The sequence below is a fragment of the Geotrypetes seraphini genome, chromosome 6 (assembly GCF_902459505.1).
Source record: "Geotrypetes seraphini chromosome 6, aGeoSer1.1, whole genome shotgun sequence".
NCBI lineage: Eukaryota > Metazoa > Chordata > Amphibia > Gymnophiona > Dermophiidae > Geotrypetes > Geotrypetes seraphini.
The window spans coordinates 164,436,022-164,454,012 of NC_047089.1; the positions used below are offsets into that span (position 1 = coordinate 164,436,022).

Here is a 17,991-nt window from a genome sequence, read left to right on the forward strand (position 1 = left end):
TAAAAATAAAATTATTTTTTTCTACCTTTGTTGTCTGGCTATTTTATTCATGTTTATCCCAGTTTCCAGCTTCTACTTTCTTCTGTCTTTTCTTACTTTTCTTTCATAGTTTTTAGTCTATCTGCCTTTTCACTCCTTCAGTTCCTCTCCTACATCCATCTCTGACTTTAACTGTTTCCTTTCAGTTTTCCTCCATTTATTTTTCTGCATCTCTATCGGCTTCTATTTACAGCTTTCCATCTCCCTTATCGTATTATTCTCCTGTTTTTTTCTTTGCTAACTCCTCTCTCTCTCCCCTTTCCAGCATCTTCTCTTTCTCTCTCTTCCCCCTTTATTTTCACTCTTCTAGTATCTACTATTTTGCCCCCTCCATCCAGCATATCCTCTCCTCTCTTTCCTCCAACATCTCATCTCTCTCTCCCTCCACCTCCATCCAATATCTTTCCCCATCACCCTTTCCCTTTGCCACTTCCAACACAACCTACCTGGGGTTCTGGATGTGGGGAACGGAGTTGCGGGTCAGGGGCAGGCCTGACATGCGAGTCAGACAGCTAATTCCTCCCGGTGGCCACCGCAGCAGTCGTCTATGTTGTTTGCTGGCCGTCAGGAGGAGGGGGGGGAGTGAGGAGTCAGCAGTACATCTGGAATGCGATCAGCCCTGCTCTTGATCCTGCCCCTCAAAATCAGGAAGTAACATCAGAGGGGGGCGGGATCGAGACCAGCAGTCTATAGTGATTTGGTATGAGGGAAGACCCCTGTGGCGTCTGTCTTCTTCTTTTCCAGCCAGTTTAGCGGGACCTGGACTGGCACCGAAGGCAGGACTGATCATAATCCAGACGTGCTGCTGACTCCTCACTCCCCCTCCTCCCTGTTGCCAGCAAACAGCATGGACAACTGCCGCGACCGCTACCAGTAGGAATCAGCTGCCTGCCTCGCATGTAGGGCCTGCCCCAGACACATGACTCCATTCCCCACAGCCAGACCTCTGGTAGGTTTACATTTTGATATTTTTTTAAACTAGTTAGAAAAGTGCAGATTCAAATATAAACCGAGACCCCCATTTTTGGGCCTTTCTTTGGTCCAAAAATCTCAGTTTCTATTTGAGTATATACTGCAGATGAGAGGTGAAAAGGAGACTAAGGACAAGAGGGTGAGAGAATGAGGGTGAAACCAAACATAAGTAGAGAGAAAGAAATGGAGAAAAGTAGAAAAAAATAAAAAAAAACCATGAAAAGACATGGAAAGGCAAGCCTGGAAAATAATTTAGGAGAAGACTGACTCATGGAACGTGGAAAAGAGACTGGGACCAACCCAATTAGAAAAATAAAATGTCCAGACCACAAAGATAGGAAAGAAAAAATTTAATACTTTTTAAAGACTGGGTGTCCCCTTTGGGGAATTACTTCTCTTCTATTTTTGTATTTAGCAAAGTATGGGAAAAAATGTATTTCTGTTTCTCTTGTACCAGTACAGCACTGCTTAAAGAGTTGGGAGAGGAGGAAAGGGAGTCTCCATTTCAGTTTCTGACTGTATGTGTTTTGTGGTTCCCTATTCTGTATCAGGTGAGGGTCTGTCCATGTTTTGCATGCGTGAATGAAGTGAAAGGTTCTGCTACCATGTAGAGGCTAGAGGCCATGTAAGAATGCTCAGCGCAGTTTACAAGAAAGAGAACTGCACATACGCAGAGAAATGACAATTCTATATAAAGAATTCAAGGGGGAAAAAAAAGAAAATATAACAGTTGAGATACTAGAAGAGATACTGGTGCTCTAGAGCCAGTAAAATAGTTATAGTACACTTCTCCCTCGGTATTCGCGGGGGTTAGGTACAGAGCCGGACCGCAAAGTGTGAAAAATCGTGAATAACTTCTCGGCCGGCTCTGACCCACCCCCGCCTCCCTCCTGCATCTTCGGAACCTTACCTGGTGGTCTAGCTGTGAAGTGTGGCAGGAGCGATCTTCCTATGCTCCTGCCCCGTGCAGAGCCATCATCAGAATGGCTGCCGTGAGTTTCCGCTATAGTCTCGAGACTACAACGGGAAATCACGGCAGCCATTCTGATGACGGCTCTGCATGGGGCAGGAGCACAGGTAGATAGCCAAAAAATGAAAATAGTTTTTTTGCAAAAAAATTGCGAATAACCAAATCCGCAGATACTGAAACCGCAGATTCGGAGGGAGAAGTGTACTGTCTTTTCATACGTGGGTTAGGGCTGTTTTGGTTTGGTAAGTTTCCTATATAGGCTATGAGTGTCTTTTTGCAGGGTTTTGTGTTAATTTGCACTGTGTCAGGACTTATTTGAAAGCAAGCTCTGGGGCAAAACTAAAATAAAAATGCTCAAAATCAATGGTTTACACATTCTGTAGAGCCACTACATAAACAAAAACATGCTTGCTTTAATCAAAAGGGTCTTTTACCAAAGTATATTCTGTTTTTGCACTTTGCATGGCTTAACGTTAATTGTTTGCAGTGTGCACAGCATATCCTCTGCATTTACTACACTTCCCCCTCCCCATTCGCGGTTTCGGTAATTGCGATTTCACATATTCGTGATTTTTTGGGGAGGGGAAAAAAAAATACAAACAAACATCGTTAAGTCTTCTCCCCGGCATCCCGGCCTTACCTGGTGGTCTAGTGGGCTTTCGGGGCAGGAGCGATCTTCCTACACTCCTTCCCCGTGCAGATCGCCATTAGGAAATAGCTGTAGAGAGTTCCCATCGTAGTCTCGAGAGATTACGGGAACTCACAGCGGCCATTTCCTAATGGCGATCTGCACGGGGCAGGAGCATAGGAAGATCGCTCCTGCCCCGAAAGCCCGCTAGACTACAAGGTAAGGCCGGGAAGGCGGGAGGGAGGTGGGGGTGGGTCAGAGTTGGATATTCGCGGTTTTTTGCCATTCGTGGTCCGGCTCTGCCCCTATCCCCCGTGAATCCGGAGGGAGAAGTTTACACTGAAAACAGCACTACCATGTATAAACCTGATTTCAATTAGCATGGATGCATTTAAGTCCTGATTCTATAAAGTGTACCTAAAGTTAGGAGCACTGATTCTATAAAACTTAGGCACCCATTATAGAATCATGCTTAGCGTCACCTAAACATGCTTAAGCGGTGCTCAGCATCCTAACAGTTAGGCATCCCAATTTATTCTGGGATTTCTTCACCTAAAGTTAACCGCCAATACCAGAGCCTAACAGCACCTAATTCACAAAGAGGCGCCTAAATCGAAAACATGTCCATGATCCGCCCTCCTAACCACACCCACTTTTGGTGTAGGTGCTCTGGGATAGACATCTACTTTTTATATAATCGGGTTTTTCGAGTTAGGTGCTTAACTTTCAATTAAGTCCAATTAAAGCTGATTGTGAGGTGTTGAGTGCCAATATCAACACTGATTAAACCTATTAATCAATTAAGTTAGGTGCCAATATCAGCGTCTAACTTTAGGTGGCCTTTCAAGACCTCAGCGCCTCCTATTAAGGAGGTGCTAAGTGAACCTGAGCTAACAGTCCATGCCCATTCTCTGGATGGTTCTGTTCTTTCTTATAAGATAGCTCTTGGTCTGTTTCTTTGTATTCTTCATACTACTCTATTTCCCAACCCCATTCTCTACCCTGTAGAATTCCCTAAGGATCAGTCCTAGCTCCCCTTCCTTTCAACATCTAAGTACATTCATGATGTTTGTCCAGGACCAAATCACTGGTGCCTATTATTACGCCGATGATGTCCTACTTATTGCTTACACAGACTCTCTCTGCCCTGACACTACTGCTACCCAATTCTGCTTAAATTAAGTTAGTAATTGGCTTCTTGAGAATCATCTCCTTGTCAATGTTTCTAAAAAAGCTGCTATGTGGACAACAGGAAATTCCCCTTGTCCCACTCTAACCCTTTCAACATGGTAACTTCCTTCAAATATTTAGGAATTCAGCTCAATCAGTTCTTTCTTGCTTCAAATTTCCTCCTTGCCCAAATCATGTTTCTTTGTCCTTCACCAGTTTTGTATGATACACTCATATCTAGATTCTTCATTCCAAATATCCTTTCTTATTGCACCAGACCTTTCCCTCTGACTCAGCCTGTTCTTTCTGATGCATTGCTTCCAGGGGAGGAATTGATGGCAGACCATTTAGACCTGTGGGGATGAGGGTGGAAGAGCTGCCGCATTGGGTCCGAGAGAGGAGGGAGGTGATGCCGGACTGCATGGATGGGTGGGAGGGAATTAAAAGAACTGGTGCAGAACTAAAACAGGAAAGAGAAGGGGAGGAAATCAGGAGAGTTGGATCTGGGGGTAGAGAGGGAGGAAGAGAGTTGGACTGGGGGCAGGGAGAGAGTTGGACATGAGAAAGAGGGAATGGGGAGGGAGAGAGTTGGACCTGAGGCTGGGGGCAGAGAGAGAAAGAGAGAGAGAGAGAATTGGGCCTGGGGGAGAGGAAGAGAGAGGGAGATAGTTGGACTTTAGGGGTAGGAGAGAGGGAGAGAGAGCTGGACCTGTAGGTAGAGGGAGGGAGGAAGAAGGACCTGGAGGTGGGAAAAGGGAAGACATTAAAATTCACTAATCGAATGCATCTTTGCAGATTTCCTGTTTTTTAGCATTCTGTTCCTACTTTTTAGCCCCCTCCCATTATGTGATCCTTCAATGTTGCCTTTTTCTAAAAATTATGTCGTCCCACCTCTTATCCCATTGTTGTGTGGAAGTCTGTTTGTCTTGGTAAAGGTATGTGCAAAAAATTTTTTGTTACCCTCTTTTTTTATATTTGTAATTCACTTTGAATCTATGTTATAAGCGTATGCATCAAATTTTAATAAACAAGAAACATTACAAGACCTGTTAAATGTAGGTTGGGGTGGTACGGGGACGGTATCAATATGAAGAGGATGGTGCGGGGACCATATCAATAATGACAGGGATGGGGTAGTGATGGAAAAGGTTTAACTGGGGATGAGTAGGAATGGGGACAAGAATATATTCCAAGTTTCAAGTTTATTAAAAATTTCTTATACTGCCTAATCAGACTTCTAGGTGGTGTACAATATTAATAAAAACATATATTGACTATAATACAAACTTAAAATTGGTAGACATCTTTAGGGGTAGTTAATACATCCAAGGGCACTTTAGGGACAAAAGGAAAAAAGATTAGAACTGCAATATAGAGAAAGAGAGAACAATTAAGGAACGTACACTGGGAAGGGTTGCTACGGTGGAAGACAGCATGATTTCGTCCTTACAAGGACAGTTAGGTTTCAAAGGCATCGACAAATAAAAATGTTTTAAACTTTGTTTTAAATTGATTTAGAGATGATTCTACACGTAAATAGTTAGGAATGGAATTCCAAAGGGAGGGAGCAGTCACTGTAAAAATACTTGATCTCATTGTGTTTATAAGCTTGAGGGATGGAACCCACACACATCTCCACTGCAAACTCTCCTGCCAGACCAGGGACCAGCCTTTTCTGCTTCTGACCCTCCACTTACTTTTATACTTGTGCACAACTAAAGTGCACTCACTGTGGTTTAGCGTGCATTACACGTTGCACTAAGTCTATAATATCAACATTACTAGAGCGAAGTCCCATTTTACATAGAATGTCGATATCGGAATGGAAGTTGCTTGTCATTGGCCTATTTATTTAATTATAGATATCGGAATGGAGGAATCTGGGTCAGGATGCGCCTGAACCAGAAGCCTTCTCTCTGACGTTGCAACATCAGAGGGAAGGCTTCCAGATGAGGCACGGGACGTGCAAGGTGCAATTAGTACTATTATGGGGGCGGGGTCTGGGGTGGAGATTGGGTACAGATGGGCGGGGCCGGCCCACGACTTAGCCCAGTGTTCTTCAACCGCCGGTCCACAGAATAATTATTTTATTTCTGCCGGAACATAGGTGTAAAAAGGTTGATAAACACTGGTGTAGATCTCCATGTGTATATAGTGTCTTTCAGAAATACATTAATACATATATGCAAACTAAGGGTCCCTTGTATCAAGCTCTGCTAGAGGTTTTTAGCGCAAGCCAGCACAGTAAATGCTCTGATACTCATAGAATTCTACCGGCCCACGCTAAAAACTTCTAGTGGAGCTTGTGTGTGTGTGTGGGGTGGGGTGGGGTGGAGGGGATAAATGTGTAAATGCTGCTATTAATATGTGGAGATGTTTCTAAAATAAGGAACATAATATAACAGTGATGAGTTAATATTAGAAACAAATTACTTGGGTCTACAATCCAAAAGATACACAGCAGAGTCCAACATCCCCGCTGCACTTTCTCCTACATGTGTACTTGAGCTCTGTACTTTTATACCTGCTCCTGGTGTGATTTTAAAAGACAAAGGAAAAAGACCTAAAAAAAAAACCCCAGGTGACCAGTGATAATTCCCCTAAACCCTAAATCCAGGTGTCTTTCAAATTAAAACTATCCTTCCCCTCACAAAAAGGCATTTCCCACAAAGGAAAGCTAGGGACCTCCCTCCACTTCAAAATCACTGAGCTCTGGAACAACCTTACCTCCCCTCTTCGGAACTTGAGCTCTCTCCAAATCTTCCACAAGCATCTGAAAACCTGGCTTTTCTCAAAAAATGTAAGTCTCCCTCCAAATTAGGAATCAAGGAAACTCTTGTATCTTGGCATCCCAAGTCCTCTAAATTTTCTTCACACTTCTACCTCTAACCCTCTGTTGTAGTTCCTTCCTATTTCTTTTACTGTAAAACGCGCCGAGCTCTACGAACGTGGAGATGATGCGGTATACAAACCTAAGGATTAGATTAGATTATATTAGATTTGACACCCAGAGTTTTTTTTGCGGTCTTTTTCCTGTCATTTAAAATCACATCATTGAATACACACACTGTGTTTATATTATTGGTACCTTTCTGGGAGTGGTTTGAACATAGATTTTTAGTCTCCAATTAACACAATGTTAGTTCTCTGACCACATCCTCCAGAAGCAGATTCTAAACTTCAATTATACACTGTCTGAAAACCTATTTTCTACAATTTGTTCCCAATCTGTCAGTGCCATAGAGTATCCTCTAGTTTATGTGTTGTTTGAAAGATGAAAACAACGATTCACTATTTGCCTGTCCCACCCCACTCATGATTTTATAAACTTTTTTCATATCCCTTCTGTTTTCTGCTCTTCAAACTAACGAGTTCTAACGTGTTTAGTCTTTCATCATAAGAGAGGTATTCCTCCCCTTTATTAGCAGCTGAAAAGAGAAGAATGATCTAGCCTTTCTCAGTGCTAAATTTTAGATGTAGTAACAGGTGACAAGAGCCAAGATGAAAAAGCAGATACACAAACTGAAAAAGACTGCGGTATTAGAATGCTTTGAAACAAGAGTAGATCTTTTGAAGTGTTTCCTTAATTCTGCTTTGGACGATTACATTGTTATTTACTCCTGGTGAACAGACTTTACCTGTCAAGGAAGAATGCACTCCTTGATGAACCCATACTCCTTCGTTTGGCTGTTTTTAAACCTCCTCAGCCTCGTGAATGAATGTGGCCAGTAGAAAGTAGGGATGTCACGACCTTAGAATTACATGGTTCTAACTGTACCGAAAGTTGGCTCACAGTAATCCCATGCATAGACAAATTTCTGTACATAAAACCATGTAATTTCTTATGAAATGAAGGAACGGTTAAGTTGCAATAAATCGTCGTGAGTGTTGTAACATCTACATGTCAGATAGAACCCGGAAGTCATCGGAGTTAAAAATACTGAAAATTGGGTGTCAGGTCAAAAGCGCGCCGGGACAAAGGCGCACCCAGACAATTGAGCGCAGCGCACGCCACTCTAAATTACTGTTTTTAGCGCTCCGACGGGGGGGGGCGTGGGGGGAACCCCCCCCACTTTACTTAATAGACATCGCGCCACGTTGTGGGGGTGTTGTGGGGGGTTGTAACCCCCCACATTTTACTGAAAACTTCACTTTTTCCCTGTTTTTAGGGAAAAAGTTCAGTTTACAGTAAAATGTGGAGGGTTACAACCCCCCAAACCCCCCATAATGCCGGCGCGATGTCTATTAAGTAAACTGGGGGGGTTCCCCAACAAAACCCCCCGTCGGAGCCCCTAAAAACTGTAATTTAGAGCGGCGCGGCGGCGTGCGCTGCGCTCAATTGTCGGCGCACGCTTTTGTCTTTCGCGCCGTTGTCTATGAACCAAAAATTGTCACTTAGAACCCTGTAATTCTAAGGTCACGATGTGCATTCAGTTTAAAGTGATTGTATGCACATAAAGAATGCACACTGAATTGACATTTCACATATAAAACCTCCACATTATTGCACATATTTATATAGTTTAATAAATTACGAACAAAAATTAAACTTCTACATGCAAAGTCAGAAAATTGGCCTAAGGCATCTCAAAAAGATTTGAAAACAACCAAAGATTCTTTAATGCGTAGCCCTGGTAGAAACCCTTAAATAGCAATTCTATAAATTGCCATCTCATCTAGGTGCCCATGACACTATTTAAGAACATAAGAAGAGCCTAACTGGGTCAGACCAATGGTCCATCAAGCCCAGTAGCTCATCCTCGTGGTAGCCAATCCACTATTATCACTATTATCTGGCAAAAACCCAAAGAGTATCAACATTACATGCTACCGCTCCAGGGCAAGCAGTGGCTTCCCCCTTGTCTTTTTCAATAACAGACTAATGGAATCTTGGCAACAAGATTCTTTTATAGAATACTGGCATAAGGTACACACTGTACCAGCAGCCATGTGTTGGCACACCCTCTTATATCATGTCAACAACAGAAGTACATCGGTGTGCCTAGGTGCACCAAGTCAGTCTTCTAGTTTAAAGAATTCTATTAACTATGGCCCAGATTCTCTAACCAGCACCGTTGTGGGCGGCCAAATTAAAAGTGTCCGCTGATCGTGTGTCAATCACGCGACGGTACCGGTTAGAGCAGTATATCGCAAACTGTGTGCCTCCTGAGATTTGAGGTGCACTGCAAGATGCTGGGGAGGAGGAGAGGCACTGGTGCCGGCTACAAGACGGTGCCTCACGATGAGAGGCACATCCTATAGGCAACTGGCCAGCACCAGTGCCTCTCCTTCTCTCCGTCCGTGTTCCCTGCCTGCACCCCTCACTGGCAGCTCAGAGTCCGTCTGGAGGGTCTTCACGCATGTGCCAACGTCATGACATCATGTATATCATATCGACATTGGCGCACTTCCAAATGCCTCGATCCGCAGCCACTATCTTTAGTGTGCCGCGGCTTGACAAAGTTTACGAGACATTGGGTTAGAGAATCGTGTCTCCGGCAAAGGTAGGCATCAGAAATGTAGGCCAGGATTTTCCAGGCCTACCTTTGATGTGAACGGCATTAGCCAAGCCTACAGTGGCATCAGATGCTGTAAAGCGCCTATGGAGGTGTGATTCAGGTGCCGGTAGGTGAATCAGTGAAAATCACCAATAGGTGAATCAGTGAACTTGGACACCTATAAAACAGTGCCATTTGGAGAATCTGGGTCTATGTGCATAACTGTGAGATACACCTAAGGCCTGCCCATGCTTAAACCCGTATGTTTGTCCCCTTTGCAGTTAGCTACTAGTGCCTGTCAATCTCATGGCACCTTTGACCCATGTATGTGGTGCCACTCTATTGAATTGCCCCTTAACCTTTGGTTTAGGTTCCATTCCCAGGGCCCTTGCACAAATTAAAGGGGAGAGCGATACCCTACATGGTGATTTTTCTGAGCACAGCCAGACTAAAAAATGAAGAAAACGGAGTGGACTAGAGCAGTAATTAACTTGATGCAACCTCAGGAGAACGAGGGACTAGAATCTCAGTTGTACTCTGCTTATCTCACAGGAAGCATGAACAACGAGGAAATACCAGTGGATACAAATCTTAAGGCTATCTATAGAAACTTAAACCAGATCTGAAAGAATGTCTCCATTTTGTGATCATGGCAAATCAGCTGGACCTAGTCCCTTGACAACTGGCTAAATAAAATCAAAACAAATTAAAAACCACTCAAGCCTAAGGGGGAAAGTACAATTTAGACGGGGTTTCACTTGCAAGCATTAAATCTTAACTAGTAAGATAATATCAACCCCAATTTTCTATTTTCAGCTCAGGGCACAATACAGGACAAAAGGGCAAACAGGAAAATTAAAGTAAAACAAAATTCCAGCCCAAGGTGAGGGGGATTATAAATATGAGATGGTCCGAGCAGGCAAGGCTAATGAGGTTAACAGATTGGGTTCAGTGAACATGCAGTGGGCAAGGATCAGGTAATGCTGAAATACCAAGAAGAGACAATAAAACCTACGCACATTTTCTTTCCTGTATTGTTAGTTTCTTCATGACAGGAAATATTTTAAAACTTGCTAAACAAATCTATTGTAATTCAGATTTCCTGCAAAATTCCAGTGCAGGAAAACTTTTTTCAACAGATTCATCACAAATCTATGGTACTCCAAACCACGCAATAAGAAGTGAACTCACTACAGAAGATAAATTATTTTCTTCTACTTATTACATACAGATGAGTTTTGAGAATGTCATTATCCTTTTGTGACTATATCACAACAGTGTATGTTAACATGTCATTTTAGCAGTGGCTTGTGAAGTAACCTCTGGCCTTAATTCTGTAAACCTTGCAAGTGTGCAAAATTTATGCACAGATGCAAATATGTAGGCTAAACATATTACATTCATAACATAAGAATAGCCTTACTGGGTCAGACCAATATAGTAACATAGTAAATGACGGCAGATAAAGACCTAAACGGTCCAACCAGTGTGCCTATTAGTTATACCCATTAAATACATGATTAATTTAACTTGTCTCTTCTTTCATATTTCTGGGTCATAGACTGTAAAGTCCACCTGGTATTGTCCTAGGTTCCAAATGCCGAAGTTGCCATCCAAGCTCACTCCAGCCTATCCAACCATCCTGTTTGCAGGATATCTACATAAAGTCTAGCCAGTAACATCCTCATGTTCCAAGTTAGTGGAGTTCCAATGATGCCCTCCCCAGTCCAATCCTACACCAAATCATCACATATGGGACATAGACCCTGCACTTCTGTCAAGTACCGGCCTTAGCTCTTTAATTTACATTCTTCATTGTCTAATTAGAGATCCTTTATGTTTATCCCATGGTTTTTTAAAAATTCCATCACTGTTTTCCTCTCCACCACTTCCCTCGGGAGGGCATTCCAGGCATCTATCACCCTCTCCTCTCCATCAAGACCAGTAGCCTGTTATAGTGGGTGATCATTTGGCATCCAGTGATCACTGTATGGTGTGGTTTAATATTAAGACAGGTGTAGAGAGGGCTCTTTTGAAAGTGAAGGTTCTAAACTCTATGGGGGATTATACCAAGGAATTGTTGTCTGGATGGGAAAATCTGCAAGTAGGAAAGCAAAGGGCAAAACTGAAAGGAGCTATTGTAAGGACAACAAACAATTTTATAAGAAAAGTAAGTAAAAGTAAGATGAAAAGAAGGACACTTTAGTTCTTAAAAGTAGTAGCTGAGAAGGTAAGGAAAAATAGATTAACTTTCATAAACTACAAAAGATTGTAAAAGTGGCATTGTGAGACACAAAGGTGAAGAGGAGGAATATATAGAAGCTGATACAGATAAGGCTGAATTGCTAAACAAATATTTCTTTGCTGTGTTCAGAGTTGAAGCACCAGGAACGGAACCACAGAAAACAAAAGCAAATAGGGCTGGAGTTGTGGTAGACCCTGATTGATATTCAGAGGATTGTGTTCAGTGGGCGAATACCCAAAGAAAAGTTCCCAAACTGAGATGAGCGTCTCATAGCAAATTTTCTACAGTTTGTGCAAACTGTCCATTTTCAAAAGTGATAGTATGATTCACTTCTTTGGAGGTTTTCTTAAGTTGTTCAATGTAAGTATGGAGTTCAGTAAAGTTCAGCAGCTTGTGGAATGTCTCATTCCCCATACCAAGAGGTAGTGGATGCACAGCATATGAAATAAAGTCTGGAATGTCCATAGAATCATTAGTTACCAGAGGTGTGGAGTAGGTTGTCCCATTAATGGTGATGGAGGACAGAGGTGAATGACTACACCAGGTATTGTTCAGTAAATAAGTATTCAGATATTCAGAGGATTGTGTTCAGAGGAGCTAGAAACATAGAAACATGACGGCAGATAAAGGCCAAATGGTCCATCTAGTCTGCCCATCCGCAGTAACCATTATCTCTTTCTCTCTCTGAGAGATCCCATGTGCTTATCCCAGGCCCTCTCAAATTCAGACACCGTCTCTGTTTCCACCAACTCTTCCGGGAGACTGTTTCACGCATCTCCCACCCTTTCCATATAAAAGTATTTCCTCAGATTAGTCCTGAGCCTATCACCTCTTAACTTCATCCTATGCCCTCTCATTGCAGAGTTTCCTTTCAAATGAAAGAGACTCGACTCATGCACATTTACATTATGTAGGTATTTAAACATCTGTCATGAAAAAACAAGACTAACAAAATAACTCAAAAAAATCCACAAAAAATATATTACTCACCAGGGATGGGCTAAACACCCCCGATAAACATTATGTGCAAAAAGGTGGAGAAAAAGCCTCAAAACTTTCATATGCTTCAGCAGTAAACAATCAAACTGATACAAGTTCAAATCTGCTTAATTTCCTATCATCGGCAAAAAACTCCACCACCACAGAAATGTAATTATCAAAAGGGTGTAAAACCCATCACTGTGCACAGGAAAAGAAAACTCAAAAAGTTTTACTTAACTTGGGATCCAAGTTACTTAAAGTTAAGTAAAACTTTTTGAGTTTTCTTTTCCTGTGCACAGTGATGGGTTTTACACCCTTTTGATAATTACATTTCTGCGGTGGTGGAGTTTTTTGCCGATGATAGGAAATTAAGCAGATTTGAACTTGTATCAGTTTGACTGTTTACTGCATATGAAAGTTTTGAGGCTTTTTCTCCACCTTTTTTGTACGTAATGTTTATCAGGGGTGTTTAGCCCATCCCTGGTAATATATTTTTTGTGGATTTTTTTGATTTAAACATCTCTATCATATCTCCCCTTTCCCCCAAAGTATACAAATTGAGATCTTTAAGTCTGTCCCCATGCGCCTTATCATGAAGACCATACCACCACCACCTTCCTCTGGACCGACTCCATCCTTTTTATATCTTTTTGAAGGTGCGGCCTTCAGAATTGTACACAATATTCTAAATGAGGTCTCACCAGAGTCTTATACAGAGGCATCAATACCTACTTTTTCCTACTGGCCATACCTCTCCCTATGCAACCTAGCATCCTTCTAGCTTTCGCTGTCACCTTTTCAACCTGTTTGGTCACCTTAAGATCATCACATACAATCATACCCAAGTCCAATTCTTCCGTCCTATACATAAATTCTTCATCCCCCTAAACTGTACTGGTTTTTGCAGCCCGAATCCATGACCTTGCATTTCTTAGCATTAAATTTTAGCTGCCAAATTTCTGACCATTCTTCGGACTTCGACAGGTCTTTCTTCATGTTATTCACACCATCCGGCATCTCTACTCCAATGCAGATTTTGGTATCATCCACAAAGAGGCAAATCTTACCCGACAACCCTCCAACAATATGAATTATATACCGTATTTTTTGCTCCATAAGACACACTTATTCCACCCCCCAAAAGGGGGTGGAAATAAGGGTGCGTCTTAAGGAGCGAATGGAAAAAAAAAAAACCCAACAAAACCCGTATCTCTTTTTGGCATCCTGGTGGTCCAGCACGCTTTCCGTGCTCCTGCCTCGGTTCCCCTGCTCTCTTCTGGCAGCGGCAGCAGCACAGCGGTGCACGAGGCAGGCGCGCGCTTTTTGCATGCCTGCTTGGTCCCTCCCTGCACTCCGAATGGCTGCCTGTCAGTTCTCACGGGACGAGAACTCACAGGCAGCCATTCGGAGTGCAGTGCAGGACCAAGCAGGCACGCAAAAAGCGCACGCCTGCCTCATGCACCGCTGTGCCGCTGATGCAAGAGAGCAGGGGAACCGAGGCAGGAGCGCAGAAAGTGCGCTGGCCTACCGGGATGCCATAAAAGGTACCGGGGTGTGGGTGGGTGTATGCCTGCCTGCCTGCTTGCCTTTGGACTGGATGGCTGGCTTGGGACTGGCTGGCTGGATTGGGGTTGGCTGGAGGCTGGCTGGCTGACTTGGGCTGGCTAGCTGGCTTGGGACTGACTGGTTAGCTTGGGACTGACTTGGGGTGGGTTGGCTAGTTGCCTTGGGGCTGACTGGCTGGCTTGGGGGTGGGTTGGCTGGCTGCCTTGGGGCTGGCTGGCTGGGAGGATGGTTGGCTGGGGGCTGGCTGGCTGGAGGCTGGGAGCTGGCTGCCACTAGACGTGCCCACCACTATACATGCCCTGTACCCTGTCCCAGCCTACTACTAGACCACCAGAGAGGGGACAGGGTACAGGGCACACCATTTGGTTCAGAATTTTTTTTTCATGGTTTTTCCTCCTCTACAGGTGGATGCGTCTTATGGTCAGGTGCGTCTTATGGAGCAAAAAATACGGTAAATGTTAAAAAGAACACGCCCAAGAACAGAATTTTAAGGCACACCACTGGTAACATCCCTTTCCTCAGAGCGATCTCCATTGATCACTACCCTCTGTCGCCTTCCACTTAACCAGTTTCTGACCCAGCCTGTCACTTTTTTCTTTCTTTTTTTTACTTTTCCTGCACTTTATCGGAAGACCTTTGTGATAATTTAGAGGGATCCCTCCCCCATATATTAAGGACTTATACAGTTTAACATGAGATCAAAATTTCATATTGCGACAATTATTTCCTTTTCTTGTGTTGCCTGGCTATAATTGAGGTAATTGCTAGCACCCAACAGATCATGCAGATTAATATCATGTGCTCACAGAGTCAGCAGGCACAACCAAACAGCATTTCCCCTAGTGAGCCATTAGCTGTTCTTTTGACTCAGAAAGTCAGACTCCATTTGTTAATATGAGATGTTCTCTCTAAGTATACTTATTTCCCTCTTCAATAACATACCTTACAAATGTAGGTCAATTTCTAAATAAGGTCATGAAATCACAAATGAATTTATAGCCAGATGAGAACTATGAACTACAATAGAAAACCTTTTAGCTAATTAACAATAAGATGCTAGCCACTTATCAACCAAGCCGAACAATGTTCAAACTGTCAAAACTGCAGAAATCTAGTCTAGACTGTATGACAAAATTGTACCTGTTTCCTGTGTATGGGCCTCTTGTAATCCTTCTGCTTTATGTTTAGTAATCTGAGAATATAATAACTGTAAAACTTATCTTTTTTTCTTACACCTATTCTTTTTGAATACTAATGACTCAAAAGCATCCAGGATCCTGAGATCTAATAACTGCAGCAGTCCTTATGAGGAAAAGGCTAGAGCTTTTCAACCTGGAGAAGAGATGGCTCAGGGGAGATATGATAGAGGTCTATAAAATATTGAGTGAAGTGGAATGGATAGATATGACTTGCTTGTTTACTCTTTCCATAAATACTGGGGCTAGGAGGCATGCAATGAAACTACTAAGAGGCAGATTTAAAACAAATCTGAGAAAATATTTATTCACTCAGTGTGAAATTAAACCCTGGAATTCATTGCCAGAGAATGTGGCTTAGCAGGGTTTAAAAAAGTTGTGGATAATTTCCTAAAAGTCCATAAGCCATTATTAAGATGGACTTGAGAAAATCTGCTGCTTATTACTAGGATAAGCAGCATAAAATCTGTTTTACTCTCTGGGATCTAGCTAGGTATTTGTGCCCTGGGTTGGCCACTGTTGGAAAAAAGATACTGAGTTTGATGGACTTTCGGTCTGTCCCAGTATGGCAACTCTTATGTTCTTATGTAAACAGAGCTGCCAAGATCATCTCATTGCCCGTAGTCCTGGTAAAATAATGGACATGTTAAAAACCTAAAATCAATGAACCTTAGGAGCTAAAGTCACTATCCACTTCTGCTCCGCAAGCTGTTATGCAAATATTTCCATAAAAAGATCTGAATGTGCTTCTGAACAGCAAAACAATAAAATGCACATTGACTTTTTAACTCCAATTTCACAGGTGGAATTGGAAGAGATGGTATATCAAGAAAAACTCTGCTGTGAGGATCTTAAAGATCTCTGGAGTACCTAATATAAACTAAGTTTGACAAATATTGTAAGATAGAGATAGCTCCATGGAGACATTCAAAGACAACTTGAGAGAGTTCAAGAGAAAGTCAGTACAATTTCTGGAGATCTGACATTACAAGATCCGTGGCTTTTTGCTTTCAACAAAGTATGCAGCTGTATCTTACAACAGCTGCATTTATTTTAATCTTACTGCCTGTAACCACTGAGAGAAAACTGCAAAAATCAATTTTCCCTATTACTAGGACATGAACAAGAGTCAAAATATTTTTCTGTCAAGCAAGTGATACGCCTCAATAATTAGAGAAAGTACATAACATGGACAGGGTCATTTTTCAATCAAACGAGCATTGGATCTGCTACTCTGGTCATGAAACACAAAGGAAAAGTGGTGTGGCATTCATCCTCAACAATAAGCTTTCAAAGATGGTACTAAAGTACAATGTTATCAATGATAGAATCATTTCAATCCATCTACAGGGAAAGTTGATTAATGCCACTCTGATCCAAGTATATGCTCCGACGACAGATGGGGAAGATAAGGATGTAGAGTTGTTCTACGAACAGCTTCAAAATGAAATAGATGAAACACCAAAACAAGATCTACTGATCGTTATGGGGGACTTTAATGTAAAAGTAGGAAGTATACCTGAAGATGCAGTAACTGGAAAGCACGACATAGGAGAAAGAAATGAAGCTGGCAATAACTCATTTAGTATAGTTTTGCTAAATGAACCAACCCTCAATCATGAATATGCATTTCCAACACCACAAATGTTGCCAGTACTTATGGACCACTCCAAATGGCATGTATCAAAATCAAATTGACTACATCTGCATAGGACAGAGATGGAAATCTGCAGTTTTCCATGGTTTTGGGGAGTTCTACCGGCTCAGCTGATCGGAGATTCCCTTGCTACGATCAGCTGATGACAAGGGATCCCTTGGCAAAGATAGGCGGCTGAACTGCCTATCTTTGTGATTAGGCTAAGGCGGAGGAGGGGGGTATCTGTACTTTAAGACAGATGCGATTATGTATAGGACGCCAGTGCGCAATTCTCAGCCGCTTCTTAGGCAGCCGCCAAGACCGGCATCCTATTCAGAATCAGCCCCTTTGAGCGGCCAGCATTATAGAATACCCTGGTGGCAGTTGCACATCTAAATCCAAATTAGTGCCAATTAATTCCAATTAACCTCAATAATTAGTTGTTAGCACCCAATTGACTAATTAGTTAATGCACGCATCTGGGCTCTGGGCCCAGATTTGGGCACCCAACTTTGGGTGACCTATATGGAATCAGAGGGGTGCATGTAAATCAATCTCCTGCATATTTCAGTATGGATATTCTGAGAATTCAACAGGCTGGATATGTCTCCAGGACTGAATTGAGAACCCCAGTTCTAATCTGAAGCATCTTTCACCAGGAAGAAGGAAAGAGCGCACTGTGCATAAGTAATAATATCACAAGCATGTAAAGAGGGCTCCCTCGCCATCTCGTGTTTCTTATAAAAATAAGGTAATACGTAGAAATAAAATAAAAACATAAAGGAAAAAAATACCTTTTCTTAAAGGACTAACTTATCCCCCCCACCCTTTTATGAAGCCGCGTTAGGCTTTTTCATTGTCGGCCACGGTGGTATTAGCTCAGATGCTCATAGGAATTCTATGAGCATTGGAGCTTTTACTGCTGCGGCCGGCGATAAAAAAGCCTAATGCAACTTCATAAAAGGGGGCATTAATGTAGTTTATGATTAGCTTTCAAAGGTAATCCCTTCTTCCTCACATCAGAAATCTTATAAAAATTTTATAAGATCAGAAATCTTATAAAAATAAAAAAACACATCTATCATTTTTT

General features: G+C 42.4%; 1 protein-coding gene across 3 annotated transcripts in view; it reads right to left on the bottom strand.

Moving 5' to 3' along the window:
• Nucleotides 1–17,991, bottom strand: part of COL4A2 (collagen type IV alpha 2 chain) — a 426,713-nt gene that overhangs the window by 403,358 nt on the left and 5,364 nt on the right. The window lies entirely within an intron of this gene.